The following is a 24,994-nucleotide window of genomic DNA, read 5'->3' as shown; positions in this document are numbered from 1 at the left end:
GAGTTCATTACCAAGAATTCCACTGTGTCCAGGCACCCAAGACACGATTATGGCCTGTTTTAAAGCGTAGGTTGCCATTATCTCTTTACCTAACCTGTTCAGCACAATGTTCCTACTTGGTTTTCCATAATGCAATGCTGTCACAACACTCAATGAGTCTGTGTATACAATGAATTGTTGTGTCTTTGTATTATGTGTTCTAGCGTAATAATTATAGCTTGTGCCTCAGCCGTAAATATACTTGTGTGTCTATTTTGTGTCCTTGTGCTGGCAAAGGTGGGACCTTGTGCAGCACATGCCACAGCAGTGGCAGTTTTCGAGGCATCTGTGTAAAAAGCCGTTTATGGATATTTGTTTGCAAGCGCAGGAAGTGTTGCGGGTGAATGTGTTTTTAAACATTTCCTTGAACAACATGTCACAGGTGACAGGGCGCAGTTGCCAAGGTGGCATGAACTCAACGGAGTCGGTTTTGTAAGATTCAGATAAAATAACCCCAAGTTCCTTTCTTTCCACCTTCAATCGGATAGAAAAAGGCAGAGGTAGCAACGGACGGCTCAGAAAAGCCATTCGGAAGATTTGTTTTCAAGAATAGCATTTAGCGGATGACTAGTTAAGGATGTCGCCCTTATGCAATACACAAGTTTCTTGTATGTACGCTGGTGCTCTAAGGACCACTGATTAGTTTAGACATAGAGGCTTTCAATAGGACTCGTCTGGAAAGCCCCGGACGCCAGGCGGAGCCCCCAGTGCAGCACTGCGTCTAGGATTTTTAGAGGTGTTTTTGAGGCAGACCCATACTTTACACTTCCGTAGTCCATACGGGACCTGACAAGACTTAAAAAAAACGTAAAAGGCATTTGTATCTTCACCGTATGACTGGCGAGAACGGACTTTTAGGATGTTCATATTATTCATGCATTTCATTTTAGGTTGTTTAATACGTGGGATGAATGTAAGCTTATCATCTGAAACTACTCCAACAAACTTGTGTTCTCTTTTTACTGGTATGTCATCTCCCTTAAATTGAATGGTCGTTTGCAGTTTGATCCCACGCTTCCTGGAAAAGAGAACACAATTGCTTTCCTGCGGACTTAGGATAAAACCATTTTGGTCTGCCCACTAGGCTAGTTTGTTCACAGCAACTTGGATCTGCCGTTCACAGATAGAGGAGTTGCATGACCTGAAGCTGATGTGAACATCGTCTACATAGATTGAATAAGAAATGGTGGGTGGCAGTGCTCTCCCTAACGTATTCATTTTTACAATAAAAAGTGTGCAGCTAAGTACTCCACCCTGCTGCACCAACTCGTCCACCAACTCGTACCCAGAATGTTCTATCTGATAAGTAGCTTTACAGTGTGTTTAGCATGTTCCCACAAATGCCGACAGATTTAAGGTCATGCAGGATGCCATACCGCCAAGCGGTGTCATAGGCCTTTTCAATATCAAAAAATACAGATATACAGTGTTGTTTATGAGCAAAAGCATCTTTAACATAAGATTCAACAGCTATAAGATTGTCAGTTTTTGACATGCCCATGTGAAAGCCTGCCTGGCAGCTATGAAGGACACCACGATATTCCAAGAAATAGATAAGCTGTCTATTGATCATCTTTTTAAGAGCTTGCTCATGCAGCTTGTGAACGCAATAGGTGAGAAGGCATCTTTTCCCTCTTTCAATATAGCAAACACAATTGCCTCTTTTCAAGCATGAGTAAAGTACCCAGCACACCATATCTTGTTGTACAAGAAGAGAAGAGTATTGAGGGTATCCATGTGCAGGTGCTGAATCATTGTGTGTGTTATTTTATAACTCCTGGCGCCGAAGCACGGCATGTGTTGAGGGCTACCATAGGCTAGTGCAGCTAAAATTAGTTATCCCCGTCTATAAATTTTCTGTTGTCACGATTAGGTTTTCTTTCAACAGATTCTTTTATCGCCGGAATGTCTCGCTGTAGTGGCAGGAGCTGGAAATATGTTCAAATTGTTGTCAAAGGGTGTTTGCTTGGTCTTCAAGTGTATCGCCAGTGGTGCTGACAAGAGGTGTGACATCTGTTTTCTGCCCCTGCAGTTTCCATATCCTGTTTAAAACTTTGCACGCATCTGTATAGGAATTTATTGATGATAGAAAAAACCTACAACTATCTGTTTATCTGTTCTTGCCAGACGTCGGATTCGCCATCCCATGACTTTTGCGCGCTTGAAGGAATTTAGGTTTTCTGTAGTAGGATACCTGCGGAGGACCCCCGGCCTTATTCTGAGCATTTCTGGCCTTCTTGCAATCGTCATTCTGCCAGGGCCTCTGAAGATTCAGTGTGGTAGTAAGTTTCAACATCTTTTTAAACGTTGCCCAGTCGTCACCAGCTTATTTAAACTTTGAATGTAAAAAGTAACTGTAGGGGCATTTTTCTAAATATCTGAGGATGACTGACTGGGAAGTGGTCGCTTATGTAAGGATTTATATCCACTTCCCATTCGATGGACGGAAAACGAACGGGGGAGCCTATAGCCAGATCAATGTGTGAATATGTGTGGTGTGCTGTATTGTAGTATGTCGGCTGGTTTTTGTTACGGAGGCAAGCTCCGGATGACATGTTAAAGTTTTCCATCAAGCGGCCCCAGGAATCTGTGCGTTCCGATCCCGATAGTGGGCTGTGTGCATTAAGGTCCCCAACTAGTAAAAACGGTTCTTGGTGACGGTACTGGTGATACCGCGGACCCCGAGCCCCCCAACATAAGCTGTGCCCTACCGTGGTGATGTGTTTTTAAGGTGAAGGGTAGAAACCTCTAACGGTGGCCGTCGGAGCCTTGGTCAAGCTCCGGCCGATGGGCTCCCTGCCTGTCTACCAGGCAGGGAGCTCCGGGACCTCTTTGACTACCAGGGTAAGGTTAAAGAAGAAAGTACCCCAGTCTCCCTGCTTTCCAATGTATCATATGGCATTTTCAAACCCCCCTCCAAACGTCATCGGTCCCTGAAAAGGGGTCGCACCGAAGTATCTTTTCCTCCTTTGTCTTCGATCTCCATTCCAAAGCTCGATAATTTCTCGCGCTTCCTGATAATGGAATCCCTAGATAAATCAAAACCCATCACTTCCCAGTCTGTCTTTCTCATTTCCAAGTTTCTTGAAAGCCTTGTAGGCAAATCGTACAAGGCTAAAAAGCTCACAACCGGAGAAGTCCTAATTGAAGTCCAAAACAAACAACAATCCTGTAACCTCTTGAAGCAAACGCGCATGGTCGATGTTGACATCAAGATCACGCCCCATCGCAGTCTGAATAGCTGCCAGGGCGTCATCTCTGATATAGATCTAATAAATGAGACTGAAGCAGATCTGCTGGAAGGCCTTCGCGATCAGGGCGTGACAGCAGTGCGGCGAATCACGATGCGCCGAAACGACCAAATAATACCTACTAAACACATAATCTTGACATTTGACCGCTCAACACTTCCTGAGTCGGTCAACGCAGGCTTCATGAGATGTCCGGTCCCACCCTACGTGCCAAACCCGCGCCGCTGTATCAAGTGTCAGCGGTTTGGGCACGGCACAACCTCTTGTCGTGGTAAATTGACGTGCGCAAAATGTGCAGCACATGATCATCTAACAGAGAATTGTAAATCCGAGAACTTCACCTGTGCAAACTGTCAGGGACCACACGCTGCCTATTCTAGGAGCTGTGAAAAGTTCGAACAGGAAAAACAGATAATTGCCTTGAAAATCAATGAAAACATCACCTTCCCAGAGGCGCGGAAGAGGTTCGCCTCTTTCCCTCTGGGGAGGTACGCCGACGCAGCTCGCCGGGGGGCGGAGCGGCGTCTGGTTTCTGCGGGGCCCAGTACCGCGAGTCGGACTTGGTCTCGCCCACGCCCCCCCCTCCTGGGTTGCCTCTGGCAGCCCAACCCGCCTCCGCACCACTCGCTGAGCCAGCAGCGGTTGTGGTGGCATCCTCTTCCGTCGGGACCGGTGCCGCTCCCGTCCCTGCCTCCCCATCGTCCAGTGCGTTGGAGGGCGCCATGGACACCACGAGCCCCGCACCGGCTCCCACCGCCACCGCACCGCCCGTGCCATTTCTGGTGCCTCCGAAACCACCGGCGGTGGCGAGTCAAACGAAGAGCCCCCGAAGGGGGGCCAAGTCCGGGGGGCCCGGTTCGACGGGCACACCCAGGACATCGGACGACGAGATGGACGTCGTGCCGTTCTTGCCTGCAACGCAGCGCAAGGAGCGGCCTTCGACGTCCAAGTCTACAGATAGGCCGCCCAAAAAGCCCAATCCAAGAGTCACAGCCCCGAAAGACGGCACATAAACATACACACTCCAGTAGCTCTCACACCAAATAATGGGAAGAGAAAATATTGTTCAATGGAACTGCCTTCTGAATAATCTTGACGACGTGTATGACATTCTGCACACCAATCAGCCAAGTGTAATGTGTGTTCAGGAAACACATTTAAATTCTAAACACACAAATTTCTTGAATAGTTACCTGGTATACAGGAAAGACAGGGATGGCTGCACACACTCTTCTGCCGGTGTGGCCATAATCGCCCGCAAATCCTTAGCATGCCACCCTGTCACCTTGAACACCATCCTTGAGGCTGTCGCCGTTCGCACAATAATATTTAATACGTTGATAACGGTATGCTTCATATACATTCTTCCTGATGTTGCACTTACAAGCTCTGACTTCGAGGCGCTGGTTGACCAGCTGCCCGAACCATACATCCTTACCGGCGACCTTAATGCTCACAACTCTTTTTGGGGCTCTTCCAGAACGGATGCCCGAGGTCGCCTGATAGAGAAATTCCTTACATCTTCCGGAGCATGCCTTTTCAACATTAAACAGCCTACATACCATAACATAGGTCACAACCCATACTCACGTCTTGACCTGGCTATTGGTTCTGCAATTCTCTTTCCATGTCTTGAGTGGGGTGTGGGCACGGACCCATATGGTAGTGACCATTTCCCTACTTCATTAACGTACATAGGTACAGGCCCGAGCAGTCCATCTTCCCATAAAAGGTTTAATGAAGCAAGAGCTACCTGGAATACATTTACAGAGACATCCCAACTACACCACACATCCATAGGACAACTACACGTTGAAGAAGCTACCCAACTGCTCACGGCGGACATCCTCGACGCCGCCGAAAAGTCCATTCCCCACGCCTCTGGTGCCCCGCGCAACCAGCGGAGGCCGTGGTGGAATGAGGACTGTAGGAGGGTGCGAGAGGCCCAGAACAAGGCGTGGGGTGTCCTTCGTCGGTACCCCACGTCGGGTAACCTCATTTTGTTCAAACGGGCCAAGGCGTTAGGAAAACGTGTGCGCCGTGAGTCAAAACGAGAGAGTTGGCGTTCCTTCATAACATCCATAAAGCCACAGCCTGCCTCTGGTCTGCACTACAGGGGACACACTCGAAGACCAGGCTGACACACTCGCACAACACTTCCAACACGTGTCCAGTTCGGCACACTACACGAATACTTTCCTGAGGTATATAGACTCTAGTGAAAAGAAGTCACTACACGACAACAATAAATCACAGACTTCTTACAACTCCATGTTTTCACTACATGAGCTGAGGGCTGCCCTGAGCACGTGTGAACCCTCAGATCCAGGCCCAAACAACATTACATATACAATGATACAACACCTACACGCAGACACTCTTCTAACACTGTTACGCCTATATAACAAGATATGGCTTTCGGGGCACATTCCAAACTCTTGGAAGGAGGCTATAGTTGTAGCTTTCCTGAAGGAGGGAAAGGACCCGTCATCCCCCTCAAGTTACCGTCCTATTGCCCTGACGAGCTGCCTGTGCAAGCTCTTCGAGAAGATGATAAATCGCAGGCTCGTGTGCTTTCTTGAGTACAACGATCTTCTCGAGAGCTGCCAGGCAGGCTTCAGGGTGGGGTGATCGACGAACGATCAACTGTTAGCTCTTGACTCGTACATCAAGGATGCCTTCGCGCACAAGCAGTATTGTTTAACTGTGTTTTTCGACCTTGAGAAGGCATACGACACCGCTTGGCGTTATGGGATCCTTAGGGACCTCTAGTCATTCGGTGTTTCGGGTAACATGTTGAACGCTCTTGTCAGTTACTTGTCAGACAGAACGTTCCGAGTAAGCGTCGGTGGTGCACTCTCAAAGGTTCACGTGCAAGAAAATGGCGTGCCGCAAGGTGGCGTGTTGAGCTGCACTCTCTTCGTAGTAAAAATGAACTCTCTTAGTAAGGCACTGCCACCTACAATCTCTTATTCCATGTATGTAGATGACGTCCAGATATCTTATAAATGATGCAATATGCCAATCTGCGAACGTCAAGTGCAGCTAGGTGTAAAGAAACTTGCCGGCTGGGCAGTCGGGAACGGCTTTAAATTGAATCCTGTAAAAGCTCCTGCGTTGTGTTCTCCAGGAGGCGCGGGGTCCATCCGGACCCAGACATTCATCCTAATGGCGTGTCGCTTCCTGTGAACAAGGAGCACAAGTTCTTAGGTGTTGTGTTTGATCACAAACTCACATTCATTCCCCACATCAAGGAACTTAAAAATAAATGTCCCAAAACAATGAATATATTTAAGGTTCTCTGCCACAAATCCCACGGTTCCGACAAAAAAATCCTGCTTCGCTTGTATACTGCGTTGGTTGGGTCTCGTTTAGACTATGGCAGTGTGGCGTATGGGTTGGCGACTAAGACAGCCTTGCGAATTCTGGACCCAGTGCTACACTTGGGCCTTCGTCTTGCTTCGGGTGCTTTTCGCACAAGCCCTGCCGAGAGTCTTTATGTCGATTGTGATAAGTGGAGCCTTAAGAACCAACGAACGTACATGGACTTGCTTTATGCTTTTAAAATTTCGTCGCTGAATAATCATCCTTTTTATCCTGTCTTTAACGATACCTCAACGTCTCTGCTCTTTGTAAATCGCCCATCCGTTCCTCTGCCCTTTTCACTTGGAGTGAGAGAGCGAGCCTCGGATCTCAGTGCTTTGTTTTTAGATGTGTACAGGTCATCCTTTTCTAACAGTTTACCGCCTTGGCAAGTTCGCCCTGTGTCGTGCGACCTTTATTTTATGTGACTTGACAAAAATCGTGTACTACGAGCTGCAATACTGCAGCACTTTCTGTCTTTGCAGTTTAAATACACATGTGCAGAATTTTATAGTGACGCTTCTCAAACCTCCACTACGGTGTCGTGCGCTGCTCATGGTCCAAATTTCAATGCAGCCAGAACCATGAGTGTGCACACAACAATTTTTTCAGCAGAAGTGTTTGGAATTTTACTGATTGTACGACACATTCTCGAAACTCAAATTCCAAATTCCATCATCTCTACAGATTCTTTGAGTGTTGTTCGCGCACTGTCATCGCACAAGCCCCCCAAAAACCACATAGTTATTCTTGTATTCAACACTATCATGTCCATGTATGCACAAAAGCATGAGCTGGTCCTCTGCTGGGTCCCAGGACACGCAGGGATCGCTGGGAATGAGTTGGCAGACGAGAGGGCCACTGCTGCTGCACTCAGGAACACTGTAGACATTACAACGATACCCTACACAGACCTCAGGCCACACATAAGACAACACCTACGCAAACATGGCAAACACACTGGGACGAACAGACCGACAACAAACAACATGTAATAAAGCCACACTTGGGACGGTACACATCTTACTCACACTACAGACGCACGGAAGTCGCCTTGAGTAGGCTACGGATAGGGCACACGCATGCAATTCACTCGTATCTGCTGACCGGATCTCCTAGGCCCCAGTGCAGCAGGTGCGGATAGGCCCTATCCGTAGTACACATACTAATAACATGCAAGGCACTTCACACAACACGACACAAACACTTCAGAGAACTCTACAGACAACATATTCCCCTACATTCATTGTTTTTTCTAGGTGACGATGCCATTGTTTCTGTGAAACGTGTGTTTGAGTATTTTTCAGACGTCAAGTTTTTAAACCTCATTTCCTATCACGCATCATGAAATCTGGCCCTATACACCAGTCATGCTCATTGTCGTTTGTGATTCCACTTTTGTATTAACTGACTTTACATAGTGTTTAAGGTTTCACACTGCATATATGACTATTGTTTTGGCGTTCTTTGCCCCAGTTGGCCTTGCGCCATAAACATCCAACCATCATCATCCTATCATTCGTAATCAATTCTGGCCCTATACACCAGCCATCACCATTATCTTTATTGATCTTACTATGTCCAGTTTACACGTTTTATACCTACCGTTTGTGGGAATCACTTCTTTTCATTAAATAACTTCTCTGGCGCTCTTTGCCCTCGTCGGTCTTGTGCCAATAAACACCAACCATCATCAAAAACGGTTCTGGCAGTTCATCTATAAGGGACTCAAATTCGTAACTGGACAGACGATATTCACGGGGAATGTACAGTTAGCAAATTGTTGTTGACATATTGAAGATAATTGCCCGAACAGCAACCGCTTCTAGGCCGTTGCGCAAATGAATAGATTGACAAGAGACAGCTTTTCGCATAATGATTGCCATGCCTCACGAGCAGTGCGAGCAGCTGTATCCGTCTCTTCTAAATACTGAGTATTGGTTTAGGAAGTTGGTATGCTAAAAGTTCAAGTGAATCTCTTGTAGACACAGGACGGTTGTTTGAGTTTTGTGTGGGATTTCATATATATCATCAAGGTTTTTAATAAATCCACTACAGTTCCACTGCATAACTATTTGTGCTATCATAAATGTTTAAAGAGGATTTTGGTTGGTGAAGACAACGGATGGATGTATCACCTACCACACTCAGGTATGATTTGGGCCAGTGACACGGGGGGCTGCTACCTTTTTTCACCGCCCCGCCATGGAGCGGTGTTTTTTCACTGCCTTTGGCGCTGGCCGAGACGGTGTCATTTCCATGTCCTCGTCTGAGTGCTGGGACAGCGACGAGACGGAGTCCTTGTGGCCTCCGACACTGGATATGTTCCAAATGGAGGAAGGAATCCCTCCCAGCAGAGTTTGTTGCGTGTTCGACGCAGAGGTGTTCGAATGACCCGCCACATCTACATCCACGGCCACCTGAGGCCTGGTAGCCGGAGGAAGGGGACTGACGGCCGAGCCGTCACTCCTGGCATTCGTTGCTGACGCAACACTTGCGGTTGCCGCAGGTGTTGTTTCAGCTGCTTTGGCTCCCTTAGGCAGCACCTCGGGGGGTGGGGCGGCACCAAGTCTGCTTCGCAGTACTGGGTGGCCCCAGTGACCAGACGCCGCTCCGCCCCACGGCGAGTCACGTCGGCATACTTCGCAGAAGCAAAGGTGCAGAGCCTTTTACTCGCTTCTAGTTAAGAGTTGTTCTCATCGACTTTAAGATTGAATATTTTGTTCTCAAGTTTGAATGTTTCACACGTCCTTGAGTACACTGTGTGCGGGCCCCTGCAGTTCGGACAGTAATGAAAGTGCTGTTGCAATTCTCTTTGGGGTTGTCGTGCTTTGAGCATTTTGTACACGTTAAACTCCCACGGCAGTTATTAGTACTGTGCCCATAACGTTGGCACTTAATGCACCGACGCTGGTTGGGGACATATGGTCGGACGGTACGACGAAGGAAGCCTGCATTCACAAATTGAGATAAGGTACTACGGTCAAAGGTGAGGACAACATGTTTGGTTTTGATTTCCTGATTTTCTCGATGCTTAGTGATCCTCCTTACTGCAATGACACCCTAGTCGCCCAGGCCCTCGAGGATGTCAGAGTGAGTTTCATTGTAGAGATAAGATTCGGATATGACACATTCGGACGTATTTAGCGTTCGGTGGGGAAGGACTTTGATTTTCAGGTCGCCAATGACGGTTTGTTCAAGGAGCTTGTTTGATTTTGCCGGGTTTACTTCTACAAGGATTTCTCCAGAGGTCAGTTTCTTGGTTTTGTAGTGTTTTCCTAAAAACAAGTTCAATGCACTTAGCTATTAAGAAAACAGATGTAGATTACACTGGCTTTGTACTGCCTTCGGACGCGATGATAAAGAACCGGGGAAATTTTTCAGGTATTTGGAACGATAGGGCAGGCAATGGGGGAAAGTTCGCTTCGGTGCGGCCCCTTTTTGGTGGCTGACCAGTGAGTTTAGAAAATTTTGAAAGAACCATGCAGCATAGAAAAAAGCAGGAACGGGGGTACTTTCTTCGCTCGGTTTACCCTGATGCCGAGAGAGGTCCCGGAGCTCCCTGCCAGAGCTTGACCACGACTCCGACGGCCACCGTTTGTGGTTTCTACCATTCACCTTAAAACTCCTAGCCACGGTAGTATACAGCATGAGTATGGGGGCTTGGGGCCGCGGTGTCGCCAACCAAGATTACTCAAGGTGCCCTGTGCGGGTTAGTGGCCCATTCAAGTTGCGCTACATTAAGGCGTCATTGGGAAGAAGTCCTACCACTACTAGGCAGTTCGAAAGCAAGTGAACAAAACGGTCTTTCACTGAAGTGCAGATAGCCATTTCGCACACAGCCAGCATTATCTACGGCCGCTTTATCTGGTCGCCACATTGCCAATCGTCATCAAACCCAACAACCGCCGTCGTTTTTTCTATCCTGTACAATAACATAACAAGTATCATGCCGAATCAATATGATATATGCGTCACTATTCAATTGTGTAATTGTGACGTGCTGAGACATGGCCCTCACCTGCAATTGCAGACACCGAAGTTCTGCCATTACTTTATCATTGAACGTTGCATCGCTGTGACCCTTTATCGAGCCGAGGTGGTGGAGTGTTAATCGCGATAAAACGCACAATCTGACATTTTAGATCAGAGAGTAATTGTTTTTCGAAAGCCATCTTTGTGGCTTGCGGACGTTTCCATGGTTCAATCATATTAGCTGTTTGCTGCCATCCTACGCAATCGGATCACATTTTTAAGCCAAACATTATTGACACCGTACACTACACAAAATGGATCCTCGTGCAAAGTTTGTATTTGGCGGGGACTCTAACTACCAAACTATAAATTAGTACAACTTGTTCCATCCTAACTCCGACCAATGCAGTAAATTCCTATCGTGTTTGCAAAACTACCAGTCACCCGAACTAATTACTTACTCCTCAAGACAAGCTTCACATACGTTTAACATATTGGACCTCATTCTGCTGTCCCATCCTATCAGCCTAGTGTCTCTTTATTTACTAAAAGGACGCGCCACGGTGGTTCAGCGGATAGGGTGTTGTGCTGAGGACGCGGGTTTAATAAACACTAGAACGCGGGTTCAATTCCCGGCAGCGGCTGCCACTTCTCTGATGGAGGTGAAGGCAGAAACGCCCAGATGTACGAAATTTCGGCGCAAGTCAAACATCCCCACGTAGTGAAAATTATTCCGCAGCCCTCCACTACGGTGCGCCTTATCACCTGCGTTGCGTCGGTGCGTTAAAGCCCAGAATCAATCAAATCAACAAATACCTAAAAAAGCGATCACAAACTTATCCTCGCCTCTTTAGGGCTTACTTTTTCGCAAGATAGGCCTACAACAAAACGGATAAAACTGACAACTGTGGTAATTACGAAAGCGTAAAACTCCCGTCGAAGAGTTTTACACCGACTACGAACAGAAATTCCACAGCCACTCTCTTAAAACCACTTCGAAATTGTTAGTCGATCTATTCAAACAACCAACAGAAGCTTTTGCACCAAGTATACCCATCAAATACAAACTATCGAAACCAAGGTTTAACTACAATAAAATAACTCCCCGCACGGGGCACCTTGAGTAATCTTGGTGACAGTGTTGGCGACACCGCAGACCCCGAGCCCCCAAACTCTTGCTGTAATCTACCGTGGCTACGAGTTGTAAGGTGAAGGGCAGAAACCACAAACGGTGGCCGTCGGAGCCCAGGTCAAGCTCCGGCGGATGGGCTCCCTGTCTGATTAGCAGGCCGGGAGCTCCGGGACCTCTCAGGCTATCAGGGTAAGGTTTGAGAAGAAAGTACCCCCGTCCCCTGCTTTTTTCAATATGGCATGGCTTTTTCTTTATCCCCCCAATCCAATGATTGGCCCCCTAAAAGGGGCCGCACCAGACTACTAGCTAAAGGTAAACCAGAACATTTCCACAAATTTCTTGTCATTCACTCTGCAGAAACCACTCCTGTTGCAATGAAGTCTGTCATTCTGTTGGCAAAGTGCATTGAGTCTGTGGTTGGTTGAGACTATGATGCTAAGAAACTCGCCTCAGGTGATGTACTGGTCGAAGTAAAAAGGAAAAATCAGAGTAAAAAGCTACTGAAACAGACGACGCTGGCAAACTTGACTGTCACTGTGACACCACACCGGACCCTCAACTCCTCGCAAGGAGTCATATCAGAGAAAGAACTAGAGTCTGAGACGGAAGAAGATCTTCTTGAGGCGCTGCAACCTCAACGTGTAACTGCAGTAAAACGAATTGTGATTCAGAGAGCAAACCAAGAAATTCCGACAAAGCATCTAATCCTAACGTTTGATCGCACAATGCCTCCAGAAAAGGTCAAAGTGGGTTTTCTGAGCTGGAACGTTCGACCGTATGTCCCACATCCGAGGCGCTGATTTACGTGCCAACGATACGGCCATGGAACACAATCATGCAGAGGGAAGTTGACATGTGCCAACTGTGCTGAGACAGGTGACTCCTCAGAAGCTTGTGAAAGCACCACTCAGCAGTGCCCGAATTGCAGCGGACCGCACGGTGCAAGGCCGAATTCAAGGCCGAATTCAAGGCCGAAAAGGAAATTTCAAGGCCGAAATTTCAAGGCCAATTCAAGGCCGAAAAGGAAATAATTCACATAAAAGTAAAAGAAAACATCACCAATCCAGAAGCGCGCCAAAAGCACAAGCTGCTTTCGGCCACATCGTACGCAGACGCCGCCCGCCGGGGGTTGGGGCGGTGTTTGGTCAGATCGGCAACACAGTGCAGCCTTCTTGCGGACGTGTTGCTGTCCCAACCCCCAGCTGAGCAGCCACCTGCTGCCTGTACAACACCTGTAGAGGCTGCGGGGGCCCCGTCTTTTGCCGGACTGCCATCGGTAGTCCAGAGTAGTCAGGCATCGTCCAGTGTGGCGACTCCAGCGAATGTGGCGAGTGCGATCGCCGCTGGGAGCTCTGCCGCTCTCACTGTGTCCTCTCCAGAGGCCCTAGGGACACCTGAGGGCACGGAGGAGATGGACACGGTAGGGCCCACAGAAGCGCCTATCCTAGCCCCGCCGCCTGCCCCGCCCGTGGCGCTTACGGCTGAAACCAAAGGCAACCGTAAGGGTGCGAAGTCCAGAGGGCCCGGTCCGCCGGACACCCCTCGAACATCTGATGAGGAAATGGACGTCAGACCGTTCCTGTCTGCATCGCTCCGCAAGGAACGGGCTGCGGCATCCAAACCAACAGAAAAGCCAAAGAAACCCGCTCCAAAAATACAAGCCCCGATAGACAAAACATGAACACACACACACATACCAGTAGCTCTTAAAGGTACATAATGGGAACAGAAAATATTATCCAGTGGAACTGTAGAGGCCTTCTTAATAATCTTGATGATGTCTACGAAATATTGCATTCCAATCAGCCAAGTGTGATGTGTCTACAAGAAACACATTTAAACTCCAAACACAAAAATGTATTGAGTATTTACATGGTATTTAGGAAGGACAGGGCTGGTGGTGGTACATCTTCAGGTGGTGTGGCCATCATTGCCTGAAAATCATTGGCATGCCACCCTATCCAATTACAGACTGTCCTTGAGGCTATTGCCATGAGAACCATAATTTTCAATAGGCTAATAACTGTGTGCTCCATCTACATCCCTCCTGATTTCCAGCTTTCAAGCTCCGATTTCGAGGCGCTTGTAGATGAGCTACCAGAACCTTTCATTCTTATAGGTGACCTCAATGCGCACAACACTCTTTGGGGCTCTCACCGCACAGATGCCCGAGGTCGCCTAATCGAAAAATTTCTAATAGCTTCAGGAGCATGCCTATTTAACAAAAACAAGCCTACATACCATAATATAGCACACAACACTTATTCACACCTCGACTTGGCCATTGGCTCTGCAGTACTCTTTCCATCACTTGAGCGGGATGTTGGCACTAACCCATATGGTAGTGACCACTTCTCTACCTCACTAACATACATAGATAAAGGCCCTAGCAGTTCCCCTTCCCATTGCAAGTTTATAGAAGCAAGAGCAAACTGGAACACATTCACAGAGACATCTCAACTACAGTACACAGACATAACACACTTACCTGTAGAGAAGGCAACCCAGCTCGTCACGGAGCACATTCTCGCCGCCGCCAAAAAGTCAATACCCCAGGCATTTGGGGCCCCGCGCAACCCGAGAAGGCCCTGGTGGAATGACGACTGCAAGCGTGCGCGGGAGGCCCAGAACATGGCGTGGGGCTTCCTCCGTAGACACCCCACAAGTTTTAACCTTATTTCTTTCAAAAGAGCGAAGGCATTAGGTAAGCGTGTGCGCCATGAGGAAAAAAGGGAGAGCTGGCGCGCCTTTCTCACATCCATAAATTCATACACGGACACCCAAAAGGTATGGACCCGAATACGTAAACTAAAAGGACAACACACACATAGCCTGCCCCTGGTTAGCACCACAGGGGTCACTCTGGAAGATCAGGCTAACACACTTGCACAAGACTTCCAACACATGTCTAGTTCTGCGCACTATACAAACACTTTTATGCAACACAAAACATCTGGCGAAAAGAAGTCTATACGCGACAAGAACAAGTCAAAGTCTGGATACAACTGTGAATTTACACTCCATGAGATGAAGATTGCTCTTGCCACTTGTAAACCTTCTACACCAGGTGCAGACAACATTACATACACTATGATTCAACACCTACACGCAGACACCCTTGAGACACTCCTGCCCCTATTCAACCAAATATGGCCATCGCAGCACCTTCCAAGGCTTTGGAGGGAGGCCATAGTTGTGGCTTTTCTGAAAGAAGGGAAGGACCCTTCTTCTCCCGCAAGCTATAGACCTATTGCCCTGACAAGCTGCCTGTGCAAGCTCTTCGAGAAGATGATTAGCCGGAGGCTTATGTACTTTCTTGAGTACAATGGTCTTCTCGAGAGCTGCCAGGCAGGCTTCCGGGCAGGGCGATCCACAAGCGATCAATTAGTTGCACTGGAATCTTACATGAAGGATGCCTTTATACACAAACAGTACTGCATGACCATATTTTTTGATATCGAGAAAGCTTATGATACGGCATGGCGTTATGGCATTCTTGCAGACCTAAAATCCTATGGTGTAACAGGTAACATGCTGAACACTCTTTCCAGTTACCTGTCTGAACGAACATTTCGTGTCAGAGTCGGTACGGCACTCTCAAACGTTCACGTGCAGGAGAATGGCGTGCCTCAAGGTGGCGTAATGAGCCGCACCTTGTTTATAGTTAAGATGAACTCTCTCCTACAGGCACTGCCGCCAACCCTATCCTGCTTGATGTATGTAGATGACGTTCAAATATCTTTTAAATTATGTAACATATCCATTTGTGAACGTTAGGTCCAGCTTGGGGTAAACAAACTTTCCCGCTGGGGAGATGAAAATGGATTTAAACTTAATTCTTCTAAAAGTACCTGCGTTGTATTCTCAAAAAGGCGGGGCCTCCTGCCCGATCCCGACATAAAACTCTTTGGTGGCTCGATTCCAGTTAAAAGAGAACACAAGTTTTTGGGTGTGGTGTTTGACGAGAAACTCACATTCATCCCTCACATCAGACAACTAAAACATAAATGCCTCAAAACAATAAACATACTTAAGGTCCTTTCACACCACTCCTATGACGCAGACAAGCAACTCCTCTTACGTGTCTTCACAAGCTTGGTGGGGTCCCGCTTGGACTATGGGAGCGTGGTTTATGGGGCGGCAACAAAAACAGCGCTGAAAATGTGAGACTCAGTGCTTCACTTGGGGCTTCGCCTCGCGTCGGGCGCTTTCCGTACAAGCCCCGTACAAAGCCTATACGTCGAGTGCGACAAATGATCCCTAGACCATCAGCGAACATACATAGACCTTCTTTACGGTTTTGAAATTTCGTCAATAACCCACCATCCTTTCAAACCATTTATTTGTGATGCACCCATGCCCCAACTTCTTCTTAATTGTCCATCTATCTCTGCTCCGTTCTCACATAGGGTGAGACAGGAAGTGTAAGAATTATTGGTCACCTTTTCAGACACCTACAAATCAACCCTTTCCGAATTTTTACCACCATGCCAGCTGCGCCCCGTGTCGTGCGATTTGTCTTTTGTAGCGATTGATAAAAAACGAGTACCCACAACTGCAATTCTTCAGCACGTCTTGTTCCTTCAAGATAAATACAAGTGTGCAGAATTATTTAGCGACGCGTCAAAAACAGCCCGTATCGTGTCGTGTGCTGCGCACGGGCCTGATTTTAGGGTATCTAACACTTTAAACTCGAAAAGCAGCATTTTTACGGCTGAAGCCTATGGGATACTTCTGGTTTTAAAGAACATAGTTCATCATAAAATTCCCAAGTCCATCATCTTCACAGATTCCTTGAGTGTAGTACGTGCATTGTCCTCTAAGCAGTACTGTGAAAACCATGTTATTCATCTAGTTTACAAAACCATTATGTGAGCTTATGCATTAAGTCTTGAAGTAACCGTATGCTGGGTGTCAGGTCACTCGGGGATCGCCGGAAACGAGACAGCAGATCAAATGGCCGCTGCTGCTGCACTTGCCAACACGGTGGGCATAACAACAATACCGTACACTGACCTTAAGTCACACATCAGACAACACCTTCGCAATACATGGCAAGCACACTGGAATGAACAGGCAGACAACAAGCTACACGTTATAAAGACACGCTAGGGAGCATACACCACTGACACAAACAACAGGCACAATGAAGTTACCCTGGCTCGATTACGGATAGGCCACACGCATTCAACACACTCATACCTGCTCACGGGATCTCCAAGACCCTTGTGTAGCAGGTGTGAAGACGGCCTATCCATGATACATGTGCTACTTCAATGCAAAGCGTTCCACACAACACGACAGAAACACTTCGCCGACCTCTACAGACAACACATTCCACTACACCCAGCATTGTTTTGAGCGGATGACCCCATGGTTCCTGTACAACGCACGTTTAAGTTTCTTAGTGACATCAAGTTTTTACACCTGGTTTCCTATCACGCGTAGTTGCTTTTAAACCCGATCTCATGCCACGCACCATCACAACCTCGCCTTTTACACCAGCCATCCTCATTGTCTTTTACTGAATGCACTTTGGTTTTTGTTGAGCGGTTTTAGCGTTTACGGTTACATCCTTCATACCTAACCACCATTTTGGCGCTCTTTGCCCTCGTTGGCCTTTCGCCATAAAACACCAACCATCATCATCATCAATAAAAGAACTATTAAATAGAAAAAAGCGCCTGTTTAGATGCGCGTATACAAAAAAAAATTCCCCTGCATTTCCCCGAGGGGGAGAATGTGGAAGTGCGAATGCACGAGTTGATTGCGCGGTCCGGTAATGTAAATGAGTAGTTGAGAGAGATCACACACACACACACAAGTATACAGAAAGAAAGTACCACGCGTCAGAAATCCGAAGCGCACGCGAAGCGAGCGAGCGGTCTCCCGCCCGAAGTGAAGAGGAGGCGCCCACGCTCGCAGTGAAACTGCGAGGAGAGAGGGGGAGGAGAGTAGCTCACGCCGCTATGGCGAGGAGAGGAGGGGAGAGTGGAGAGGAGGAGCGCACCGCCGCCGAGGCCGCCGCGCCTGCCCGCGCGCCGGCCCGCCGCTCCCCACCGCAGCGCCGGCGCCGTTGCTAGGCACGCGCTCATCTCCGTTGCTAGGGGAGAGGAGGTGCCCGATAACACCTGCAGCGCCGGAGCGGCGGACGGACGGCGGCGGACGAAGTAGGCTCGACTAAGAAGTGCATTCGCACTTAAAAAGCAGCAATCTCTTTCGTGGGCGTACTCTGACGCTGTTTGACGCTTTAGGTTCAGATTAGGAATGCTTAACGAGACCTTTTTTCGACTACGCATCAAGGCATGGTCTAAAGTACCCTTAAAACATTCGCTACAATCTGCCCTCCGCATGTAATTGGAAAGCACAGCTGTAAACGACACTTACAATGTTTACCCATGCGATGTAAAAATATTAATAGAATAAATAAATAAATAAATAAATAAATAAATAAACACCCCATCGTCGTCGCGCTATGTTATTTGGCCATTGTATTATCAACTGCGACTGTGTGAAAAAGGCCATATGAAAGAATCCAAGGCTTGCGTCAGATAGTTCGCGTTTTCAAGGCGAAGAATATATATCGGGGCGCCGAAAGGTTTTCATGACTACTTTGATTGATTTGCTTTTGATTGTAGGGTTTAACGCGCCGACGCAATGCAGGCAATGAGGCGCGTCGTAGTGGAGGGCTCCGGTTTATTTTGACCACATGGGGCTCTTTAACCTTCCCCGAAATCTCGTACACACGGGCGTTTTTACTTTTGGCCTCCATCATAAAAGTGGCCGCCGCGGCCGCAAATCGAACCCACGACCTTGTGGTCAGCAGCGCAACGCCTTAGCCACTGAGCCACCGCGGCGGGTACAACTACTTTGCCAGCCCGCTGCAGCAGCGGGCCGCTTCGAGACAGCTACCGTCCGTGCAGCAAAACGCAATATGCTGAGCGAAAAGAAAATTGTATGCAAACGAACAAAGAACCGCACACTATAGGCTAACCCCACGCCATACACACTTGAAACCGTAGTTCTTGCCTCGTTTTACACTTTCACTTACCACTCTCCCGAAAAAAAAACTCACCCAGATCCTCCGGTTTAAAAATCAAGTTTATTTATCTGCCTTTTCCTATTGGAACAAGGCCTTGGGCAGCGGTGGGCGGAAGAGACAAGGAATTTAGACAATGCGCAACAGGAACATTCAGGGTACACCGGGCCATAAAAAGTTTGTTGCAACGTGACTACACAAAAACAACCCTCGGATTTTTCACATCAGGAAGTACATTATATATAATACACGGGTAAAAAAGTACATAACAATACAAAAATAAAGAAAGAGTGCTGCCAACAGTAGCAAGCAAGCAAGCACAGGCAATGCGCGGATAAACTGCACGAGTCTGCCCCGAATACTGCCGTTAGAAGCAGGCTATGAAACACAACGGGTGAGGCCCAACTTAGTGCATAATTGCTAGCGCATGCGTTTCCTTTTTTTCGCGTGCATCGTGCAAGGATTCCATGAAGCCGGCGCTATTGCTAGCACAACGCCGCCTGTATTAACACAGGCGGCGTTGGCTATACAGGGCCTTTTTATACAGGCGGCGTTGGCTAGCATCTACGTTTTCATATCAGCTCTGTAGCAACTGAAGGAAGCATGCAGTGATAGTTTAGTTAACAGAAACAAGTCGTCCGAAATCTACGTGATGGGTGTGGCGTAAGGCCAACCGCATATTTCCGAGTAATTTCAAAGAATCCCAGCCAATTTCCAGTAATTAATTTCATTCTCCAAATTTGCCAGTTAATAAACGTTTACTCCTCCTCCACGTAATTCTGAAAAGGACAATTACATTGTGAGTAATTTCAAGTAATTTCAAGAAATTCCAAATAATGTCAGGTAATTCCAACTAATTTCAACGAATTCAGAATATCTCCCAAAAATATCAAGTTGTTACACCTACTTCCAAGTGAGTACAAATAAATTGAAGATAATAAAACGAAATCTGCAAGTATTTCTTTAAAGGCTGTATAGAAAAGAAGCACGAAGCGGGCGTGAGCACGCACCAGGATCATCATCGGGAGTTGTTCGAGGAAAGCCAATAAAGAAACACGTATCGCTCCGTCTAGGGCTCTGGGTCGTGACTCGCGGTAGCTTCCGCGAGATTTTTGGTGCCGATCAACGCGGGATCTCGCCCTTCGGAGTATCACCCGCATGTCTTCGTCCATCGACCGCCTTCGGAAGGCTCGTGGCATCGCCAGGAGCAGCATCACGCGATCTCTCAACCAGCTGAATGACCTGCTACAGCAGCCGTCTCCCGACGCGGCAACCCTGAGCTCCCTCGTCGAGTACATTGTACAGCGAGAGCCTGAGCTCACCGCCCTCAACGAGAGAATCGCCGATGCCACGGACGACGATGGGCTGGAGCAGGAGCTCGAAGGAGCGGCAGAGTATACCCGCAAGATATCCTACGCCGTCTGTAAAGCACGGTTCCTCCTACGAAACGCCCAAAACGACCGATTCCAGCGCCAGCGGAGGAACAGCCGCTCCAGGTAGTGCTACCACGTCTGCGTCAGGCGGGCACACGCATGCTTCACGTCATCGGACGGTTATGCTTCCCAAGCTCCAAATCCCAGCGTTTTCAGGAAATCTGCGCGACTGGCAAGCGTTTTGGGATAATTTAATGTGACGATCCACAAAAATGCCGAGCTGCCGAAGATTGAGAAGTTTAAGAATATATTGACATTCTTGATCGGCGACGCCAAACGAGCCATTGGGGGAATCCGGCTTGCTGACGCGAACTACAACCTCGCGGTGAAGACCTTAGTTCAGCGGTTCGCCGACGAGACTTGCTCATCAATGAGCACATTGGTCAACTCACGGCAACGAAGCCGATCAGAAGCTCAATGGTCATCGAGAGGCTCCGCGAATTGTACGACAAGGTGCAATTCCGTGTCAGCGCCCTCGAAGCCTTGGGAGTTCCGCGAGAGCAGTACGCCGTAATCCTGAACCGTGTGCTCCTCCGATGCCTGCCGGATGACCTGACTCTAATGTACCGGCAGAAGGTTAAGGAGACAGACAAGTTGCTAACGGACGAATCCGCGACGCGGCAACAAGGAGCTGGCCAGGTAAAGGAGCTGATGGAATTTCTAAGAATTCAAATGGAAATTCGCGAGGAAGGAAGACGAGGACAGCCTCCATCTTACGCAGCTCGTCGATCCGTCCAAACCGCCGATTTGATCTCTCCAGGACATTGATTGATTGTGGGGGTTTAACGCGCCGACACAACGCAGGCGATGAGGCGCGCTGTAGTGGAGGGCTCCGGATTAATTTTGACCTCCTGGGGATCTTTAACATGCGCCGAAATCTCGCACACACGGGCGTTTTTGTTTTTCGCCTCCATCAGAAAAGCGGCCGCCGCGGCCGGGAATCGAACCCGCGACCTCGTGCTCAGCAACGCAACGCCTTAGCCACTGACCCACCGCGGCTGGTGATCTCTCCAGGACAACCGGAGGCACCCGTTCCCTCAGCGTCAGCCTTGGCCGCGAAGTCCAAGTCCATAATAATACCGGCGTGTCCCTTGTGTGACAGCCATGGTCACAAGGTGGCGGACTGCCTAGTTGACATGTCGGCGAACCAGAAGAGGACGCGATTGCGGAACGCTCACTGCTGTTTTCGGTGCGGCCGACGCAACCACGCGGCGCGTCAGTGCAGAACTTCCCGCAACCTGACCTGCAGCAGTTGCAATCGGCGCCACCTAACCGTCCTGTGTGACGTGTTCAATCCTTCCGGCAGCAGCACGCCAAGATCAACACGCCAGGTACAAGCTGGAGAAAGCGCACCTGCCGTCCTGACGGCTTCGAGCGGACACTCCGAGGCAACGTCAGTGTTGCTCCAGACGGCCCGAGCCTTGGCAGAAGGTGTAGGGTGACGCCTTGTTGTTCGAGTGCTGTTAGACACTGGCAGCCAACGCACCTTCATTCGCCAGGACGCGGCTAGGGCCCTGAAATGCACGGTTCTCGGCACGGAAGACCTATCCTTAGTAGCGTTCGGTACTGCGAAGTCCCCAAGGTTCTACGGTGCCGACGAGTACAGTTGACGCTACGCGGACAGGCTCGTGGAAAGCCGGTCGTGTTGGAAGCTTTAGAAGTCCGAAGATCTGCTCTCTTACGAGTCCGGAACTCGAAACCGCGACCGTAAAAACCCTTATAGAAAAGCGGTACGACATAGCCGACGCCTTCCATACGAGCACATGGAAGGAAAATGAAATCATCGTACTGGTTGGTTCAGACGCCTACTGGAAGGTGGCCATGGGCAGGGCGGATAGAATCAACGGAGACCTCACAGCGGTAGCAACAGTTCTAGGGTGGACCGTTCAAGGAAGGCTCGCCTCTCCCGCATGCACTTTTACCAGTGCAATGTTCCTAGCGTGCACCTCACCCGGACATTTGGACTTTGACGCGTCCGCCATGTGGTAGCTGGATGCCATTGGCATTGATAACCCGACTCATGAAAAGTCGTTGCAAGATAGCTCGATAGAAACCTTCGAGCGAAACATCACCCGTATCGAAGGCCGGCACCAAGTACCCCTTATGATCCAGGCTCCTGGTTAACCTCCGGGCAGCGACAATCGTCATCTCGCGGAGCATCGTCTTCGAACCCAACTGAACCGATTTCGGGAACAACCTGAGTTGCTCATGCAGTATGACAGGGCGATTCGAGCATATTTTGAAGACAACCATGCGGAACGAGTTGCGAAACAGCAGCGCCCAGGCGACAATTTGTATTACATGCCACACCATGCCTTCATCCGAAAGGACGCAGTGACAACAAAGCTCCGAGTAGTGTTCGACGCTTCTTCGCATACAGCTGGCCAGCCATGCCTAAACAACGTCCTTTGCAAGGGCATGAAGCTTGGGGTCGACGTCGCTCAGCTGCTTATGTCTAGAGGCCGGATTTTTAGGCACTAAAAAAGCACGTTTTAGGCCCCAAAAAAGGCGGGAATAACAACGTTTAAGGCACTAAAAAGAAGAAAATAGGCGCAATAAATGTTTAGATAAATGCTTATAATATTAAGTGAAGACGTGAGCGAACTGTAAGCACGACAGGAAATTCAAAAATGTAATTACTATGAGGCCACAATTGCAGTAACAGTTCAATTCAATTCAATTCTTTATTTTACTCTCATAACAAGTTCTATACATTGAATTTAGACGTGGAATTGCTCCGTAATACCTCTGGGCTAATGGCGATCAATTGGCTTAATTTCACAAGTGCATTGCTTACATACATGTTCAGATGCAAAAGTCACTCGAGCGTCGCATATTGTGAAACAGGCAGGGAAAACAATACTTGAAATATGATAATACTGATTTATAAAAGCGCAAAGTTATGTCTGCCTTAGGTAATTAAATTGCAACAAAGCACGAAAATAATGAATGAAAGAGAGACAAGGTTTGTTAAGAAATTAACATGTTGTTACGTGAGAACTTACGTACAATCTTCAGCAATTTTCTACAGGTACCCTAATTATACAGGCAAGACCTTTCAACACTGCCAAATACACTTGCGCTCATTCGAAATATCAATATTAAGAATTGTGTTTGGACCGAACACAGAACCTAGTTTAAGAATCACTATGAAAATATAGAAACAATAGGTAACTACCAGCATCTCCAGATTTCCGGGTTCAAAATTATGCCTCTTGTCGGTGAGAATGAGTTTGTGAGTGGAGAACGAACGCTCGACGTCGACAGATGTGATTGGTAAGTACTTAGACTTGGGAAGATTCGATGGATAATTGACACTGGGATCCTACAGTACTCACCAGCAAGGACTTCTGAAGCTTTTTTAAGGACAGAAAACCTCTTGTTTTTGTCCAAGGTCGATTACAGCTTCGCACGCGCCTTTTCGGCGGCGGGTCTTTCGGGAACAGTGGCGATTCTTTCCAGTGCGTGGAGAGTTAGCGCAACGTTCGTAACACGAGTTTCCCCCGCACTTTCAACTTTTTCGATAGAATCTGCTAAGAACGTGAAGTTGGCGGAAAGGTATTCAAAGTCTCCTGTAAGCCTATTCACGGAGAGGTCACCTTGAGCCTTTGTGACTGCAACACTCTCGTCAATTGGAAGGCCGTTGATCACGGCCTTGATATCCGAAAAGTAGCAGTTGTAGGACTCAACAGCTTTTAGCCACGTTCCCCAGCGTGTGACGACGGGTTCTGGTGGAAAAGGCACATCAGGCAGCATCTCCTTGAAGACGCGCACACGAAAGGGTGCCTTCAGGAACACTGCTTGGCTGAACCAATAAGCTCGTTGACGTCAGTGAAGTGCATCCTTAGTTCCTCGCAAACACGATGAAGGGCATGCGCTGGGCAGGTGGCATGGAGCATCTGCGAGTAGAAGGCCTTCAGGAGATGAGCGGCCTTGTGCATGTAGGCTGCAGCGTCTGTGTAGAGCAACAGAACTTTGGTGGCCTCGACTCCTGTACGGTAAAGAACCTTTAGGGATTCGTTTACAAAGAATGCTACAGACTCCCCATTTGTTCTCTCCGAAGGTTTGGAACACACGAGGAAGGCCCTTGTCTTCTCGTGCACCGCAAGCTTCTCAGCAAGAAAGTCGGCGACAAAGCGCCGTTTGACGTCAGTTGTTCCGTCTACGGAAATACAAATGCAGGAGTCGCGAAGCTCTTCTCTGATTCTTGCTAATGTCTGTTCATACAAAAGCCGGAGATAGTTCTTCCTCAAAGTAGACTCAGACGGCACGTTGTGATTGCAGTGTTTCTGTAGAAATTGTTTCAGCGCTGGATTTTCAATTTTGGTCCAAGGGATGTTTGCGGCCACCAGGGCCTCGCACAAATCAACGTTAAAAGCGTTCGTCCGGTCATCCTTGAAGGCTGTTGTCAAAAAAGACTGTTTGGATGTTGAGGGCTTGTCCCGCTTAAGGTTTGCCAGGTGACCTGCCGTCTTCTCATGCTGAGCCAGATGGTACTTCTTCACGCAAGGAATCTGCGCAAATGCATTAGGATTTTTAAAATACGAAGCGTATATTCAACATCACAGCGCACATAAACATGCTAGCATGTGAAGCGTCTTGACATGCTAACAGAAGACAAATAAATACGATAAGCATCAATGAACATTCTAACTTCCGCAGAGAAGCGCTCGAACACCCCTGCTGCGTCCTATTTGATGGTATAACTACACTCGAACGCCGCGCTGCTACGCGTGTCATACCACCAAAACGTACTTGAAAA

This window comes from Haemaphysalis longicornis, unplaced genomic scaffold (assembly GCF_048455015.1).
Source record: "Haemaphysalis longicornis isolate Haplotype H1 unplaced genomic scaffold, Haemaphysalis longicornis Haplotype H1 scaffold_11, whole genome shotgun sequence".
Classification (NCBI taxonomy): Eukaryota; Metazoa; Arthropoda; class Arachnida; order Ixodida; family Ixodidae; genus Haemaphysalis; species Haemaphysalis longicornis.
This window is presented reverse-complemented; position numbering follows the sequence as displayed.